The sequence below is a fragment of the Thalassophryne amazonica genome, chromosome 8 (assembly GCF_902500255.1).
Source record: "Thalassophryne amazonica chromosome 8, fThaAma1.1, whole genome shotgun sequence".
NCBI classification, from domain to species: Eukaryota; Metazoa; Chordata; class Actinopteri; order Batrachoidiformes; family Batrachoididae; genus Thalassophryne; species Thalassophryne amazonica.
In genome coordinates, this window is record NC_047110.1 from 75815579 (window position 1) to 75835889 (window position 20311).

Here is a 20311-nt window from a genome sequence, read left to right on the forward strand (position 1 = left end):
AGACTAAAGTTAATTATGGAGTTCCACAAGGTTCTGTGCTAGGACCAATTTTATTCACTTTATACATGCTTCCCTTAGGCAGTATTATTAGACGGTATTGCTTAAATTTTCATTGTTACGCAGATGATACCCAGCTTTATCTATCCATGAAGCCAGAGGATACACACCAATTAGCTAAACTGCAGGATTGTCTTACAGACATAAAGACATGGATGACCTCTAATTTCCTGCTTTTAAACTCAGATAAAACTGAAGTTATTGTACTTGGCCCCACAAATCTTAGAAGCATGGTGTCTAACCAGATCGTTACTCTGGATGGCATTTCCCTGATCTCTAGTAATACTGTGAGAAATCTTGGAGTCATTTTTGATCAGGATATGTCATTCAAGGCGCATATTAAACAAATATGTAGGACTGCCTTTTTGCATTTACGCAATATCTCTAAAATCAGAAAGGTCTTGTCTCAGAGTGATGCTGAAAAACTAATTCATGCATTTATTTCCTCTAGGCTGGACTATTGTAATTCATTATTATCAGGTTGTCCTAAAAGTTCCCTAAAAAGCCTTCAGTTGGTTCAGAATGCTGCAGCTAGAGTACTGACGGGGACTGGCAGGAGAGAGCATATCTCACCCGTGTTGGCCTCTCTTCATTGGCTTCCTGTTAATTCTAGAATAGAATTTAAAATTCTTCTTCTTACTTATAAGGTTTTGAATAATCAGGTCCCATCTTATCTTAGGGACCTCGTAGTACCATATTATCCCATTAGAGCGCTTCGCTCTCAGACTGCGGGCTTACTTGTAGTTCCTAGGGTTTGTAAGAGTAGAATGGGAGGCAGAGCCTTCAGCTTTCAGGCTCCTCTCCTGTGGAACCAGCTCCCAATTCAGATCAGGGAGACAGATACCCTCTCTACTTTTAAGATTAGGCTTAAAACTTTCCTTTTCGCTAAGGCTTATAGTTAGGGCTGGATCAGGTGACCCTGGACCATCCCTTGGTTATGCTGCTTTAGACGTAGATTGTGGGGGGTTCCCATGATGCACTGTTTCTTTCTCTTTTTGCTCCGTATGCATCACTCTGCATTTAATCATTAGTGATCGATCTCTGCCCCCCTTCACGGCATGTCTTTTTCCTGGTTTTTTCCCTCAGCCCCAACCAGTCTCAGCAGAAGACTGCCCCTCCCTGAGCCTGGTTCTGCTGGAGGTTTCTTCCTGTTAAAAGGGAGTTTTTCCTTCCCACTGTTGCCAAGTGCTTGCTCATAGGGGGTCGTTTTGACCGTTGGGGTTTTTCATAATTATTGTATGGCCTTGCCTTACAATATGGAGCGCCTTGGGGCAACTGTTTGTTGTGATTTGGCGCTATATAAGAAAAAAGTTGATTGAAGTTGATTGATATGTAATTGCTGTGCGCACTGCAAAAACTATTAAAATAAAATGTGACAGGAGAGGAAGGAGTGAAAACTTAACAGTGACACATTACAGCCTTTGCGATCTCTCTCCGTCCTTAAAGCAGGTGCACAGTTTTACAGCCACGCAGAGGGCTCTGATGTAAAGCAGCTGTCTTTGGTTCATCACACCTAGGAATATGTGTGAAACTTAAAATCATATTACAGTGAATGCAGTATTTTGTTAATAATCACCTGCCTCGTTTAGGTGCTGGGTCTGAGCACAATTTGAAAAAATAAACGGCTTTTAATCACGGAAATAGGGTACTCACTTTCCTCAAATCGGTGAGTGTCAGTGCTGAACTTCATTTTATACCTCGGTTACTGGGCACATCAAGGCTGCTCTGCCCGGTATATGCAAGGAGTTTTTAATGGGAATACACTGCGATCGAACGGGATGATCTATCCGATGAGAGCAAAAATCAAGTTATACATAATCTGGTATATATGGTGTTTATTACATGCAAAACCATACAAAAGCATTGAGACTTTTGCTCTTGTCCAGTGAGTGCGAATATCTGGTGTATAAGAAGGGCGATACATATCAAATTGTCATCAAGTATCGTGATATGTATTGTATCGGTAGATAAGAGTATCAGCCTAGTCCTACTGCTATTTTCTCAGGATTTTAAAATTCATACAGAGTCAGCAGACTTTGAGTAAGACATCACATGACCTTCTCACCTGTGCAATGACGCAATGCAGATCTGACATTTGCAAGATTTTCAGTAAGACTGATGGTTATCTGGTTTTATTTGAGTAACCATTGGAAATTGTTGCAAACAAATCTTGAGCTATTGTGTTCTTCAGTTTAACATGCTGCCAATCTGTCAACAGAAATGCAAACACTAATTTCCCCTTCAAGCTAACCCCAGAATGTCCTCTTTTCACACTAAATTTCCCAAAGACACCACGCCATACCATAAGTACAGCCTCCATAATCCAGTTTTCCAGAAAAACTAATATTGCTGATAGCAGGAGAATTTCTACAAGCAAAGCCTTGGAATACTGACACTTTGAAAACTTTAGAAATTAAATTTTCAAAAAGTCAAGAAAAAAAAGATTTTTGCACAATCTGACTATATTACTCAGACAAACAAGACACATCTGATCTTACAACCAGGTGATTGTGTTACTTACCCTTATGTCAACTAATAAATGAGGCTCACCTTGTAAGCAGGGTTAATGTTTATTTAAAAGCTCATTGATTAACAGTTGTTATTATTGATCATGCCATGTGGCCCAGACAGAATTGACAGGTCTGAGAGGTCAGGGTCCAGACCGACACAGACAGACGTGCAGAGGCAGATGAGCGGGCAGTGAATCTGATAGCATGCGCACACACGCACACGCAGACACACACACAGTTCCACTTCACAATCATGTACTAACTTATTTAAAGTATCAACTTATTATCTGAACAGCACTTGCACCTCTTGAATATTTTGCCCTAACCCCTATCTCCCGTTCCAGAGCCTGATTCACTCCTCCATACAGCTGCATGTGAAGGAGATAGTAAGCAGTAATATTCAATTATTGTATGCACGCCGTCCCCGTCCTGCCCTAAATTGATTTCTTTCAGAATGGGAGGCATCGCTCAGCCCTGACACACAGCCATGTTTTCCCCATCTACCACATCCCACGCAAATTACTCCTCCATCTGCTCTCCCTCACTCCAATCGTGCCTTTACCCCTCTCCTCCCTTCTTCCATCCTGCCTTCTCTCCTTCCCTCCTGTCATCCTCTCTCTCTCTCTCTCGCTCTCTCTCCTCCTTCCCCTCTCCTCTCCACGTCAAAGCACATAGCTATCGGTGGCTGCCGTTGGCCCCGGCTCCCCCCGTCTCTACAGTGTGTTTAATCTGACTTTAATCTCTTTGCATTGTAATGGGAAATGGTTTTGTGTTTTACTGTTTGATTGAAGCTGGGAGCCCGCCCCTCACCACCGCAGGACACTGCGTTTAGGAGTGGGTGGCGTTTTCAATTTTGCCTGAGCTCAAATTGTCTTTTATCTGAGAATTCATATCAGTAATGTGATTCTACACATTAACCGGGCTGTTTGTAAGTGGTCTAATAGGAAAATAGGAAAGAGAAAAGCAAGATTGAGTGCAAGAGAACAATGAAAAGTTGTGTTCACAGATGTAAATGACTGCTGAGGAATGTAAACTTTTTTTTGGGTACCATTTAAATGAAGAAAAGAATTTTCTTCAGCACCACTAGAATTTGTTCTTACATGTTCAAATAAAAGATTCCCATTCTGATATTGTGAATATGATAAAAATTCAGCTTGACTGGAAGCAATTCAGGATTTTGACCCAAGTGAGTCAATAGAGCAACAACACATCATGACAAACTGGAGAAACTGTTTCCCAGCATGTTTCTTGAGGGTGAAATGGCTTGCTACATGACATATAGTGGCTCTGTCACTTATTCTTTCTTCCTCTCTTTTTTTATATTTAGGAGTACCTTAGTACACACTAGTAGAGATCCACCTTAGATTTGGAATGTATAAAGAAGATATACCTCTCTACCTCTCTAACAGACACCCTCTCTACTTTTAAGATTAAGCTTAAAACTTTCCTTTTTGCTAAAGCTTATAGTTAGGGCTGGATCAGGTGACCCTGAACCATCCCTTAGTTATGCTGCTATAGACGTAGACTGCTGGGGGGTTCCCATGATGCACTGTTTCTTTCTCTTTTTGCTCTGTATGCACCACTCTGCATTTAATCATTAGTGATCGATCTCTGCTCCCCTCCACAGCATGTCTTTTTCCTGGTTCTCTCCCTCAGCCCCAACCAGTCCCAGCAGAAGACTGCCCCTCCCTGAGCCTGGTTCTGCTGGAGGTTTCTTCCTGTTAAAAGGGAGTTTTTCCTTCCCACTGTAGCCAAGTGCTTGCTCACAGGGGGTCGTTTTGACCATTGGGGTTTTACATAATTATTGTATGGCCTTGCCTTACAATATAAAGCGCCTTGGGGCAACTGTTTGTTGTGATTTGGCGCTATATAAAAAAAAATTGATTGATTGATTGATACCTTACTGAATTTTCATATGGTAGTGTGAGCATCATGGAGCTGAAGAAATGTGACTGAAACACACAAAGGGAAAAAAACGATGTAGAAGAGAAACAAAAAGTTCGTGACAAACACGGCTAATCATCACAGGCCACCAGCAATCTCACTGAGAAGAACTCCAGATAAAAATCACAAAGGTTACGTTGGATAGCTCCTGGATGAGTAAGACAACACTCGGACAACTCTGCCAAATCTGTTGTCAAGGTGAACATCAACTATAGTTTGGTGCTGCAACTAATGATTATTTTCCTAATCAAATAATTAATTGATGAACTATTTTCTCAGTTACTTGCCAGGTCAATAAATTGTATTTTTTATTTTTTTTTAAAGGAAATTAAAAAAATGGTGAATGTCACTCAGCGTTATATGGAGCCCAAGACCACACCTACACGTAAATACTGACACGCACGTCATCCAGCGTGCGTGTATGGTGTCTCTGCTCCACAAAAGAACTGAGTAATTTAAAGTTTTTATTTTTCTAACTTTCATCGCGTGCAGGCAGGATCGGATGGAGTCTGTGGTAAATGAGACGTTATTGAGGCGCTGTGACTTTTTACAACTTGTTGCGCCAAGACAGAGAACCGGTTTGGAAGTGTGGGGGGAGAAGGCTCCGCTCTGCCAACTGATCTGACGGTGTAACTCGGGCACAAAATGCCAGAGAGGGACATTTCTTCACTAAAATGAACGGGTAAGACCTTATATTTACACTGTGTGTGAATTTACACCACATGAGGAGCGCAGCTTTCGAGAAATCAAATGACAGCATCAACTGACATATTTCAACTTATGAAAAGCCTGTAAAAATCCATAAATTAGCTGCATCATTGTAAAAGCCACAGTGTTCAAAGCATGTCAAAAAAGTAGCGGCTTATAGTCCAGAAATTATGGTACTTAGTTTGCCCAAATGAGTCGGGAGATGAATGCTTTATCACAGATTTATTTTTCCTACTTGTAACTTGTGAGTTCCCATTTTCCATCAAATGCACCACACACTTTGAACACCTTGCACATGTATTTCCTCCTCTTTCATGCCTTTTGCAAAATCTCAAATCGAATCGAATGCCTTTTATTGTCATTATACAATGTACAACAAGATTAAGCGCCAACTCCAAAATCAGTGCAGGCAAGTAAAAAAGAAAAGCAGCAATATCCAATAATAAATATCAAAAAATATATATATGATGTAAACATTAGAAGGTAAAGTGCACGATCCTGGGTGGTATGTACATTGCAGAATAAGTATGTTATTATATACATTGTTAAACATTATAAATATTGCACATTATGAGATGGAATATTACACATTATTGTCTGTGCATGTGGGAATTGTGGATGGCTACCGCTTTGGGAAAGAAACTGTTTTTGAGTCTGTTTGTTCTGGTCTTAATACACATCACGACACTAACTTACTATATTTGCCATGGACTCCCCTCAAATAAATACTTTACCAGCAATAAAAATGAGCTTTAACAATGCAACATACCACAGAAATAAAAGTACTTTATAATAACTAGATTTCAACACAAAGGAACTTTATCAATTTTCTGAAATATCTAAAGGGACACTACACCTTTAAGAGACACATCCTCAATTGGCTGTGGTCCAGATGTAAATACGAGAGTGGTCATTTTCACGTGGTGCTCTTACTGTCTGTGTGAACGTTTTCAGTCATCAGTGTCTGCCATCATCATAAAGACCTTTACAATTGTACATTTAATATAAGGCACATGGAGGGGGAGCAGATCCAATCAATACTTCATATAGCAGGGGATTATTGTTTGTTTAAACTCAACACACATTCAAAACGTCAGCTCAATAGTCGTGTAACACTGAAATTGAATTCTTCACAAAAGCACTGAAATTTGTGATACTGGCTTGCAATATTTATTTATTTTTTTAATTCATATGCACACTGTCACTTTTAAAAAGGACAGGCCCGTGGTTAATACCAAATGGCATTTATAGTCTGTGAAGGTTAAAATCCACAAAGAAATTCAAATCCACACACGCACACAGACACAAGCCGACTCCCTCTCCGATTCTAATTAAAGGGACCTCTCTGCCCCGGGTGTGTGTGCAATATTGACACTTAGCTCCGTACAATAAACTTTATTGGCAAGCCCTGCTTGATTACAGCACTAAACTAGAATAACAAGGAATATGGGAGGAGGGGACGTGGATTATATACTAAACAGACATTAGCGGGCTCTATTCAAATATCTGGTGCATTTTAAATGCAAGTCCCACAAGGTCTCTCTCTCTCTCTGATAAAAGTCTGTATGTGGACAAGAGCAACAAGCTGAAGCTGAAATATGCTGTGCACAAATAAAAAATGACACTGGTGAAATACAGTTAAGGTAGAAAAATGGAAGTGGATGTAGAAAGAGATATATATCGATAGATGGAGAAAGGGAAAGAGGGATAGATTTCCCGTCATTAATGATCTATGGAAAATCCTCCGTCTATTTTCAGATATACTGTTAATGGCTGTTCGCTGCCATTAAAATCGTTGCTGTCCTGAACTCAGCTATTCCCATATTGGCTGCTGCTTCATCTAATATTCATCTACTGGAGGTCAATGGCAGTTGTGGCAGGCAAGAATGTATACGCAAATTACAGGTGGAAAATAAGAGTATTTAAGCAGGATAGTTCCTTTTTTAAAATTTCAATAAATGACCCACAAAAAACATTCAATATTCTGGCACAAAATGTAACACCAAAGTTGGACATCCAGTCAAAAAGGCTCAAAATTCACTATAGGCAGAGATGCGTGCACTCTGACTGCATGGAGCAAAGACACACAAACAGAGTGAGAGGTGCGGGAAGAAAAAAGCAAAAAAGAAGGAGCATTCCAACGACTGTGGTGAGCGAGAAAGCCATTTAAAAGGAACAGATTGCAATTATTTCCTTCACAATAGCGTCTCGAACAATACCTTTGTAGCAAAGACTTTGCAAAGCCCTCTTCATCCAGGACGTTAAATTACCAGCCCGCATGTTAAATCAATTAGTCTCAACCAGCAGGTGAAACAGAGGTTGGGGTGTCAGAGTTTTTTTTACTCCACCAGCTAAATACATTTTCTAACTCTCCTTCCACTTTTGCAATTCTGTTGAAACATTACAAAGCAACACAGGGGCTGGTAATGTGGTGCTACGAGACCAGTGCAAGTGTATCTGAGTGTTAAAATTTGCAAAACTAAATGACTGTACGCCTCGTGGTGAGGTCACCAGCTGCAACACTCTCAGCAAAAAGAGGTAATTCTTTAAATAAATACTTAGTTTTGCTCCATATATGTGACAAAAAAGCCTTGAATTGTGTTCTTGAGCAGTGACTCAAGTGTAAATGAACCACAGCCTCCTGTCCCGGAGAGTCGACCCTCAGCGTTCCTCGCTCAGTCAGTTGAACTACAATGACCCCTACTGGTCTAAAATGGTACTAGGCTAGTGTCGCAGACAAAGACCTTGTACTTCATTGTGAACTTGCGCAAGAGGCTTTGCAACTATATGTGAAATCTCAAGACACAAATAAACAAAACAGGCAAATTAACATATAGTAATTTACAACAGCCTGTATATTCTCTTCATCTTACACCACACGCCTTAATCTTGTTTCTTCTCATCTACGCCTCCATCCTTTGACTCCAAATTCTTCTTCCTACCCCACTGCTCCATTCGAGTCCTCCCACATTCCTCCCTCTGGAGGCCTTGGCACGGCCTCTCCTGCTGGCAGACCTCCGTCTCTGACTCACCCACAGCGTGCCCTCTGGCTTACCAGGCTGGCACAAGGGCACACAGCAGAATTTACGCTGGAATATATGGCAGTCAGTGTCAAGTTTCATCAAAGTTCAATAACAAGTGAGTGCTTGGAGCTTTTTCATGGTGGTGGTTGTGGTGGTGGTGATGGTGGTGGTGGGGGGGTGTCCTTACAGACTCCAGCTTTTGGCTTGTGGTCTGGGATCAGGACGGCTGGCAGGAAGTGGTGCGTCACTTACACATGTGTCTGCAGGAGAGCGTTTGAGTGAGGCGCACATGCGGCCTCACCTTGAAGAACCACTGACCCCACGCACCTTTATTGCGTCTCCAATTAGAGAAGGAGGGGGGTGAAAGGGAGCGACACCAGAGAAGGAGAGATGGAAAAAGAGAAAGAAAGAGTGGGAGAGATGTATTTCATAATGTAGTTCCATAAAGAGCACTGACCCAAATGGCATTCAGTAATTCTTCCCGGTGCCAGAGGAGGTGGGATAATCAGAAACTTCATCAAGCTCACTCCTGCCTTCTCTCCTTCCCTGCGTCTGCGACACCTCCTACTGTCCCGCCCTCTGCTGAAACCTCTTAAACAAAATCAAGTGTAATAACTGCATAACGTACACGGTGCATCCGGAACGTGCATCAAAGAACATCCCTCTGCCCCCCCCCCCCCCCCCCACCACCACACACACTTCATCATCTCATTTTAATTAAACAAGTTTCTTGCACTCAGAGTATTGCCATCTCTCATCTCTTTGATCTGTTCACAGCCGACTCACGCTGAGAGAAACAGAATATCTCCACTTCGAGAAAGTTGTCAGCTTTTTTTTTTTTATTCCAGCTGCCAGTGGAATAGGATTGACTCAACGTACACAAAAAGGCATCGTGCATTGAGAAAAATATCGAATAAAAATGTCCCGGTGTCAAACATGACGCTATAAGTACAACCCCCTTACGGTCCATATGGGTGTACTAATAAAAGCAGAACAAATTCCTTTTTGAAACTGCTCAATAAATTCAAATCTGTCTTCATGACAACGGGAGCAATACATATCAAATCTGTCAGTGGTGTGTTGAGATGGATATAGCGGGCCAGAAATCTGAAAGAAAATAATACAATTAAAGTGTGTCTCAAACGCCGGGTGCCCATCGATCCGTTCACTCTTATCTGGAATGCTGTGGACTTAACATGGACTTATTCTTTCTTAAGTACAGCCACAACCACGCCCTTCCCCCAGGGTGCAACTCTCACACAATGCTTCAAAAGAACATTCTGTTTATAAGTTCAATACCAGAAGTGTCAATAAAATTATTCAATCATTAATTTCCTATTCAATACAAATTTAATGCAGAGCCATGGAGTAGCCGGCACGTATTGAATACGGACATCTATCTCCAATCACTCAGGCTTGCACGATGCACAAGCGCACGTCAATGGGCCTGTCCCTAAAATGGCTATTTCTCACAAACACACTCGATACTGTTTAGACAAGGAGAAGAAAGCAAAGAGCAAATAAGGGAATTATGGAGCAAGAGGGTAGGCAAACACAGACAGCAGACTGAGTGTTGAGGTGAAATATATTCCCACACGCACAGTTGTGCACAGTTAAGCTAATCAGCTAACGACAAATTAGCAAAGTTAGCTTTTTGGTTTGTAGATCATTTTCAACTAACTTTGAAAATAATTAGCCGGCCAATTAGCTTCCATTAAATTTAGTCCCACTAACATTAAGTCAGCTTACTTTTTTAGAATAAAGTGTAACAGTCAAATATGTGGAACCTTAAAATGATACGTTTGTTCCTGTAAAATCTCATACACTAATCTGCAAGCAAAACTGACACATGGTGCAAAAGTGACAGCATCAGCTCGAGGAGATGGAGGAGCAGAAGGTCAAGATAGAGTAAATGCATTAATCAGACTTAAATCATTTTACATGTGCATTTTTCTTTCTTAATATTTCTTATTCCTTTAATACTTTCTGTACTGTAAATAAACTATGCTGAATGCAAACTTCAGTTACATTTTTTTCTTTGATTATTTATGTACATCTTGATCATCATCTGATCTTGCCACACTAAACCTTTTTGGGAACCGCCATGTTTACGGTGCATCCAGAAAGTATTCACAGCGCTTCACTTTTTCCACATTTTGTTATGTTACAACCTTATTCCAAAATGGATTAAATTTTTTTTCCTCAAAATTCTACACACAATACCCCACCCATAAAGACAATGTGAAAAAGTCTAAACTGAGCGATCGGGGGACAAGAGCCTTAGTCAGGGAGGTGACCAAGAACTCAGTGGTCGGGCTGTCAGAGCTCCAGCATTCCTCTGTTTAGAGAGGAGAACCTTCCAGAACAACCATCTCTGCAGCAATCCACCAATCAGGACTGTATGGCAGAGTGGCCAGACAGAAGCCACTCCTTAGTAAAAGGCACAAGGCAGGCCACCTGGAGTTTGCCAAAAGGCACCTGAAGGACTCTCAGACCACGAGAAACAAAATTATCTAGTCTGATGAGACAAAGATTAAACTCTTTGGCATGAATGCTTGGCTTCATGTTTGGTGGAAACCAGGCACCATCCCTACAGTGAAACATGGTGGTGGCAGCATCATACTGTGAGGATGTTTTTCAGTGGCAGGAACTGGGAGACTAGTCAGGATTGACGGAAAGATGAATGACCTTAGATGGGGTGATGGTTCATCTTTCAGCAGGACAATGACCCTAAGCACACAGCCAAGACATCAAAGGAGTGGCTTCAGGACAACTCTGTGAATGTCCTTGAGTAGCCCAGCCAGAGCACAGACCTGAATCTGACTGTACATCCCTGGAGAGATCTGAAAATGTGCACCGATGCTCCCCATCCAAACTGATGGAGCTTAAGAGGTGCTGCAAAGAGGACTGGGCAAACCTGACCAAAAAATAGGTGTACCAAGCTTGTGGCATTATATTCAAGAAGACCTGAGGCTGTAATTGCTGCCAAAGGTGTATCAAAAAGTACTGAGCAAAGGGTGTGAATACTTATGTATGTGTGATTGAGTTTTTTTTATTTTTAAGAAATTTGCCAATAAAAACTTTTTCCTGATGTCATTATGTGGTGTTATGAGTAGAATTTTGAGGGGAAAAAATGTATTTACTCCACTTTGGAATAAGGCTGTAACATGACAAAATGTGAAAAAAGTGGAGTGCTGTGAATACTTTCTGGATGCACTGTATGCTTTAACATAATTTAGAAATTCATAATAAAAGCTGGCAGCTAGCATTTAGTGGTAACTTCAGCTAAATGCTTTAGTGGTTTATTGGTTCAGCGTAATTACAATGAACTTTTCAGATAGCGGATAAGCAGTTATCGAAGCTAACTTTTGGGTTACCTGTGCCCACGGCTGGATATTCTTGATAGCGGATGGTCATAAAGAGGCAACAGAGACACACGTTTTTTAATCTTAAAAAGTTCTGAGATCTGATGCTCTGCCACCAAACAGCTCATTCAGTGCAAATTTTAAGATCAATAGCAGGAACACCAGTTCCATGTTCAATGATACAATATATAGCTCTCTGTTGCATGTGATTAGGAAACACTATCAGTATTGAATATCATGAACCCGACTGAACCTGTGCCACAAAGCGATGCATATCATGGACAGAGCTGTGAGACGTATGTGTGTTTAACATGTTAGAGTTGGGTAGATGACGTGAGAGCTAGGGTTCACAGGTCAAACAGAGCCAAACCAGGTAGGCGATTGGCTGGCTGGATCTGAGTGTAATGATTAATCAATGGTTGAATGCATTAGCTTAATGTAATGGCCCAGGTGGGAGAGGACAATGCTGGACGCATGGAACACATGATTGAGCGCAACATGCAACAGCAACACAATCAATAACGCGTAGAGTGGTCTAACTGTCGGGGGGCACGACTGGAACGAGCTGCTCCACATGCATTCAGGAGGTGCTTTAAGTGTGACTAAATATGTATGGGTGCTTAGGTGAGGACACAAAGAACCAGGCTGCTTCAGTCTGATTGACTGGATTATGAAATACAGTGAGCTAAATCAAAGCCTTTTGTTTCTAGTCACAACTCACACAAGTCTCAGTGACTACGAAGTATGTCCAAAGAAGACAAGGAATTTGACTCCGGTTGAACTGTATTCTCCCCGTACAAACATCTATAAATATACACTAAATAATTCATAATAAAAAATGTGCAAATAAAAATGTGCAAGTAAAACATGCAATAAAAATGTGTGCAAAGGAGAAACAGACAAACAGACTGAAGTTGTACATGAGGTATATGAATTAGTGAGTTTTATGGCAGGTTAAATTGTTCAACAGTGTGATGGTCTACGGTAGTACTCTATAGGAGCATTCACGAACTAAGAACCTTTTCAGGAACTGTTTTACATCAAGTCTACAGAAATAAAAATATTTAGCTCCAGAAACAGTTCTGAAAAAAAAATGCAAGTGACATTGTGCAACTGGCTGCAAAAAATATAAAAACACTCTATGCTTTGTTTGTTGGGTTGCAGACTGCAACAAAAAATGTGCATTGCCAAGGAGCAACAAACCCATATGCAGCTGAGTCATCCACTGGAAATTCTAACCTTCAATCAGTATTTTGTGTCTTATATTGACTTGGAACATTGTAAGACCTAATTTCCCATTCTCACGTTCATGAATATGCACCCCAAAAAGTCACTGAGAAAGTCATTGTCTGTAACTGACAAAATGGTATGTGAAGAACAGTTTCCGACAAATGTGATCTAGAGGTAATTTGCTGGGCAACAACCACGGTATAACTATAGACACAGTAGAATGGCAGTAGTACAACTTTAGCACTAGTACACCGCATTTGGAAAATCTCCAGGTGATGTTACAACCTACACAACAATGTTGTAGTCTCTATGGAAATGCAAGGGATTACCAAAATATGACAAAGGTTACTATGGAAGAAAATTCTTGACAGTTAAAACAATACCACAACATAATGAAGGCATATCCTCATTCACCGTGACAACCTCCTGGACTCAATAGGTATTCCAAGGTAAATACAAGGTTTCAAACTGTGAGACAAAGACTCATTCACACTGGGGTTTGCAATCCAGTGAAAGCCAGATTCAATCCGGACTGCTTTCCAGCCAGATGATGTTCAGGCTTGTTTTTCAAATCTGGCTCATCCAACTAGGCTGCGTTCAGAATGGAGCCACATCCTACACCAGACTGGAAAGTTTGGTTTCTGTGCTATATTGCATGGAAAATAAATTGGAAACGAATATTTAGCAGTAAATTGATACACTATCCCAGAGACTTCTTTAACTCGAGCCTAATTCCTTGACATTGTAACAAAATTCATATTTACCTGGTTTTCCACAGCTTGTCACTAATGGCCATTCTGAGTAATAAATCCATAGTGTATCCATAAATACTAATCATAAGATTGCTTAATGCCAACACACGACTACTTATGATTCAGGCAGAATCCATGATCATTTTCAAGAAAAATGGAAATGGACATGCGGATTGCGGGGCAGATCCAGGGGGTGCACGCCTCCCCCCTTTTAATCACATTCAACACTGTACAATGCAACTTTAAATGAATAAAAGAGTTTATAAAAAAAAAATTTCTCTGTGGTTGTATTTTATGATGAAATATGCACAAAAATACAAGAAATGGTACCTAAATATTCATTCACAAATGCATCCTCCCTCTCCCCTTTACAAAATCCTGGATCTGCCCCTGGATTGTCAAACCAACTTTCAATGTACAGGTACAGATTTTGGACTTTTGATGTCATGTTAAATCATGCAGATGTGGATTTTTTTTTTTTTTATCTAGCTCTTATTTTGTGCAAATGCAGATTTAGTGGAGAAAACTGCACGGGGAACAACGTCTCTGCACACAACAAACTTTCCAGTCTGGATCCTGTGATGTTTTCTGACATCTGAATGAGCATGTGTGTTTGTGTGTGTTTCTGTGTGGCGATAAGGTGACACAAAGAAACTGCTTTACTGGAGAAGACATACTGCAGGGTGCACGGACATAGTCTGACATCCCGAGCTCATCCTACACATGCATCCCAATTCAAGTCAAGGAATATTTAACTGCAGACAGTCGATTCCTTCATACAGGTAAATGTGAATTTGAGTGATATTTCAGAAAGGAATTCATCTATGAGGTCTGTTAGAAAAGTAACGGACCTTTTTATTTTTTGCAAAAACTATATAGATTTGAATCATGTGTGATTGCATCAGCCAAGCTTGAACCTTTGTGCGCATGCGTGAGTTTTTTCACGCCTGTCGGTTGCGTCATTCGCCTGTGAGCACGCCTTGTGGGAGGAGTGGTCCAGCCCCCTCGTCGGATTTTCATTGTCAGGAAATTGGCTGATCGACTGCTGCTTTGCCTCATCAAAATTTTTTCAGAAAGTGTGAGAGACAGCCAAGTGGAAACCATTTGGAAAATTCAGATGGCTTTCGGTGAAGATCTTATGGGGATCACACAGATTAAGGACAATTACAACTGGATTAAAGACGGCCCACAGCGGCGGATGGCGCGCCGCGCACCGAGCAGCGATCGACAGGCTCAAACGACCAGATCATTTCCAAAGTGAGTGGTTTGTTGATCCAAGAGGAGCGGAGAAATTCGCCACGGGACGAAAGCACCTCCGTGTTGGTCTCACAGGACATGCCCTAACATGCCCAGCTCTTGCACCATTCGGAAGATTCAGACTGCTTTCGGTGGCTTTTCAGTCGTGTGACTATCCGAGAAATTGTGGACGAGCTGGACATGCCACAACATGTCCTGTGAGGCTTCATCACAGCGTTGCTTTTTGTTCTGTGCCCTGCGCCTCCGTCCCGACGTGCGAATTTCTCAGCACGTCTTTTCATGACAAAAAGCTCCTGTAACAGTGGAATGTGCCATTCATTTCCAAAGTAAACGCTTTGTTGATCCGGGACATCGTCTGACTACCACAGAAATGGCAGAAGAGTTTGACATCAGCACTTTTTCGGCATGAAAAGACGTGCGGAGGAATTCGCGTGTCGGGACGGAGGCGCAGGGCACAGAACAAAAAGCAACGCCATGATGAAGCCTCACAGGACATGTTGTGGCATGTCCCGCTCGTCCACAATTTCTCAGATAGTCACACGACTGAAAAGCCACCGAAAGCAGTCTGAATCTTCCGAATGGTGCAAGCGCTGGGCATGTTAGGGCATGTCCTGTGAGACCAACACGGAGGTGCTTTTGTCCCGCGCCATGAGCGGCTCCGTGGCGAATTTCTCTGCTCCTCTTTCCATTACAAAAACTCCTGTAACAGTGGAATGTGCCGAAAAAGTGCTATGTCCAGCTGTCTTGCCATTTCTCTGGTAGTCAGACGATGTCCCGGATCAACAAAGCATTCACTCTGGAAATGATCTGGTCGTCTGAGCCTGTCGATCGCCGCTCGGTGCGTGGCGCACCATCCGCCGCTGTGGGCCGTTTTTAATCCAGTTGTAATTGTCCTTAATCTGTGTGATCCCCATAAGATCTTCAACGAAAGCCATCTGAATTTTCCAAATGGTTTCCACTTGGCTGTCTCTCACACTTTCTGAAAAAATTTTGATGAAGCAAAGCGGCAGTCGATCAGCCAATTTCCTGACAATGAAAATCCGACGAGGGGGATGGACCACTCCTCCCACAAGGCGTGCTCACAGGCTAATGACGCAACCAACAGGCGTGAAAAAACTCACGCATGCGCACGAAGGTTCAAGCTTGGCTGATGCAATCACACATGATTCAAATCCATATAGTTTTTGCAAAAAATAAAAAGGTCCGTTACTTTTCTAACAGACCTCGTATAACTTCACAAAAGTTAACTCTAAGATCACGTCAACATCCTGCAGTCTGTCGCTGCAGATGATATAAATTCTGTTGTGATGATTTTCTGACGCCGACATTGGAACGTCGTCGACATTGTTCCTTTGTCTCGCTTCATCAGCGAATCGGTCGTGACGCGCGAAGCCTCCGCGCGGTTTTCCATGACAAAATCTCTTGTTAAAAGTGAAATCTGCCGGAAAATGGCTGATGTCCAGCTCTTGTGATAACCAGAGAAATTGCACACGACAGTCCCGGCTCCACACAGCCATCCGTTTAGAAATGATGTGGTGGTTTCTGCCTCTCGATGGTGGCTCGGAGTGCAGCGCGCCGTGCGCCATTGTGGGCCATCCTTAAAGCTGTAGTAACACTCCTTATTCTCTGTGAAGCCCGTAAAATTTTCACCGAAAGCCAGATAAATTTTTCGAATGGTTTTCAGCTGCCTGTCTCTAACAGTTTCTGAAAAAATTCTGATGGAAAAAAGCCCAAATCATTCCACCATTTCCTCGCAATGAAACAACGACGAGAGGGGTGGAGCAGTGCTCACTCAAAGCCTGCCCACAGGCGAATGACGCAACCGACAGGCGTGGAAAAACTCACGCATGCGCACGAAGGTTCAAGCTTGGCTGACGTAAAAACATATGAATCAAATCCATATAGTTTTTGAAAAAAATAAAAAGGTCCGTTACTTTTCTAACAGACCTCGTATGTTCATTTCTGTGCGGTGGTGCCGCAGAAAAAGAAGTTTGTTGAGCACTTTACTGGAGAAGACACTGAGTACACAGACGTAGTTTGATGTCATGGTCCCGAGCAAGCCGGATTCAAGCCACATTTGCGTTCAGACTGCAGTGAATCCAGCTCAAATCCGGCTCAACCCACCTCTCAAAGGTGGGATGAAAAGAATCTGATTCAAGGTTAATTTGCACTATTCAGATTCAGAAAAATCCTATCTGGTTTAAGCAGGATACAGCCCTATCCTGCTTAAACCAGATTGCAAACCTGAGTCTGAACGGGGTCAAGGAGACACACATATTTTATCTGACTGTGGAAGATAGATGTTATTTTTGAGACGTAGGGATGGACTGTTTTTCTCTGCCTGGGTGGTTGCCATTGCTTACCTAAGGCAGATCAATACTGTGTTGAACACGGAAACCAGCGCATTCTCCCAGACTTGACCTGATCAGTTGGAACATTCATCCTATTCTGAGTTATTCAAAGAAAAATGGGTCCAATATTTTTCTGATTTGATATTCCATAAGATCCAGAGCTGAGAATCATGGGATACCCTTTACTTGTGAAAAGCACAGCTGAACTCTACTGTTCTGGACATTGCCGAAGTCACTGATGGCTGAAACCCCTGGCAGAGCATGAATGCAAAATATGTAATACAGAATAATGGCTTGATGAGACACACACACACACACACACACACACACACACACACACACACACACACACACACACACACACACACACACACACACACACACAGAGAGAGATTACATATAAATACATATGTCAAAGAATTAAGGAACCCTTTTTAATCAGAGTATAGCATCAAGGCAACTCAACGTCTGGAATATTGATCTGGTCACTTAAGGAGCAGATGGGGTGGTTAATCAGTTTCAGCTTCTTTGGTGCTCGGCCCCTTTCACACCGGGCCTGCATAGAGTTGTATCTAATACACAGGAATGGCTGCATGTGTTCCACGCAGGGGGGAAGCTTGGCCCACCTCTCCTTCTTCTGTGGATTTGAAGCTTCAGTGCCAGCAAAGTTCAGCAGAGTCCAACAGGATGAATAAAATCTTGCAATGCAGGTATGTACTGATAAAAAACCTTAAAGGATTTTTCACCGGACTGGCATAGGATAGCGTACAATTGCGGAGGCATGGTGTACGGTAGCCCAGTGTTACGCAGACTTGCACACAGTAGCGGAGTGTTGCACAGATGTGTGCAAAATGTCTGTGAAAAAATTTAACATGTTTAAAATTTTGCATCCATTTCACGGGCCCCTTTGCGTTCCTCAGTGTATTGCCACGTAGGGCTGCATAAAGTCGGTGTAGTCAGGAGGCCGCATTACACAACTCTATGTTGGCCCGGTGTGAAAGCGGCTTTAATGAAATTAACAGCAGGTGCACTAGAGGGGCAACAATAACACAACAACCAAAACAGGAATGGTTTTACAGGTGGAGACCACTGACATTTTTTCCCTCCTCATCTTTTATGACTGATTTAATGTCACTACTGGTAGCATGGTGCAGTACCTGGACCCTACAGAGGTTGCATAGGTAGTCCAAGTCCTCCAGAATAGCACATCAATATGTGTCATTGCCAGAAGGTTTGGTGTGTCTCTCAACACAGTCTCAAGAACATAGAGGAGATTCCAGGAGACAGGGAGTTACTCTAGGAGAGCTAGACAGGGCCGAAGAAGGTCCTTAACCCAACAGCAGGACCGGTATCTGCTCCTTTGTGCAAGGAGGAACAGGATGAGCACTGGCACAGCCCTGCAAAATTAACTCCAGCAGGCCACTGGTGTGAATGTCTTTGACCGTTTTTTTACTACCACTGTCGCCTGTGTGCTTGCTCTAGGGTTTGGTAAGGTTAGACCTTACTTATGTGAAGCACCTTGAGGCAGCTTTGTTGTGATCTGGCACGATATAAACTAAATAAATTGACTTGAAATTGACCAAACAATCAGAAAAAGACTTCATGAGGGTGGCCTGAGGTCCTGACATTGTGTAGTGGGTCCTGTGTTCACTGGTCAGCACCTGGTATTTGCCATAGAACACTAGAATTGGCAGGTCCACCACTGGTGCCTTGTGCTTTTCACAGATGAGACCAGGTTCAACCTGGGCACATGCAACAGACCTGGAAGGGTCTGGAGACACCGTGGAGAACATTATGGTGCCTGCATCATCATTCAGCATGACCGGTTTGGTGGTGGGTCAGTGATGGTCTGTGGAGGTATATCCCTGGAAGGGGACACAGAATTCTACAGCCTATACAATGACACTCTGACTGCTATAAAGTATTGGGATGAAATACTTGGACCCATTGTCAGACCCTATGCTGGTACAGTGGGTCCTGGGTTCTTCCTGGTACATGACAATGCCCAACCTCACGTGGTGATCCTGGAGGACGAAGGAACTGATACACTGACTGGCCCTCACTCTTGCCTGACCTAAATCCAATAGAACACCACTGGGACATTAGGTTTCAGTCCATCCGATGCAGCCAGGTTGCATCTCAGACTGTCCAGGAGCTAGGTGATTCCAGATTCCAGATCTGGGAGGAGATACCCAGGACACCATCCATCCTCTCATCAGGAGCACACCCAATGTTGTCAGGCATTCATACAAGCACGTGGGGGCCATACAAGCTACTGAGTACCATTTTGAGTTGATGCCATGAAATTTTGGCAAAATGGACATGCCTGCCACCACTTTTGCTACGGTTACTTTGAAAAGTTACTTTCTTAGTTACTTTACACAGTTACATTTTACGATTACTTTATTAGAAGTTGCAGACAAGTTGTTGGCACGCAGACAAGTTGTTGGCACACAGTAAATTTTGGGATAACATTTGGTCCCAGTCCAAAGAGAGTTAAATATACTCTATCACAGTGCTAAATCAACTCTATCACAGTGTAAAATCAACTCTTATTGGAGTAGAAACACTTGATTTGACAAGACGGTAGAGCTGATTTCACTCTATAACAGAGTGTATTTTACTCTATTTAGACCGCGACCAAATGTTATTCTTGCAGAATAAATTTTACTCAGCAACATTTACTGTGCAGCTGCTGACTGTAACTAATAAGTAACGAGTAATCAAACTTGGTTATTTTAATACTGAGTACTCAGCAAAGTAACTATTAGTTACTTTGCTGTTACTTAACAGTTTAATTAGTTACTTAAGTGTAACCAAGTTATGGTGCTAATTATTTTATTAGTTACAAGTTGTTGGCAGCTACTAATAAAGCAACTGTATAAAGCTGCTAAAGAGGAAACTGTATAAAGTAACTCAAAAAGTAACTAATAAAGTAACTTTTCAAAGTAACTGTGGCAACACTGCCTGCCACATACTGTTTTCACTTTGGTTTTGGGGTGTCTTTGAATAGGAGACCGTAGTCTCGTTTGAACTCTCCATGATATCGCGGGACCCGGCAAAGTGGCGAATCTGAAGGCGAGAATTCGTACTTCTGCAAATTGCTGCCCAATG

General features: G+C 42.2%; 1 protein-coding gene and 1 long non-coding RNA gene across 3 annotated transcripts in view; both read right to left on the reverse strand.

The window, feature by feature from the left end:
* The window catches only part of wwox (WW domain containing oxidoreductase), a 404999-nt gene that overhangs the window by 218180 nt on the left and 166508 nt on the right, over nucleotides 1–20311 (reverse strand). The gene's annotated exons all lie outside the window — the stretch shown is intronic.
* Nucleotides 57–18610, reverse strand: LOC117515912. The gene is made up of 3 exons (XR_004562256.1): nucleotides 18355–18610; nucleotides 7855–7860; nucleotides 57–68 (listed from the first exon to the last, which is right to left on the reverse strand). It is a non-coding gene; the product is annotated as an uncharacterized LOC117515912 (long non-coding RNA).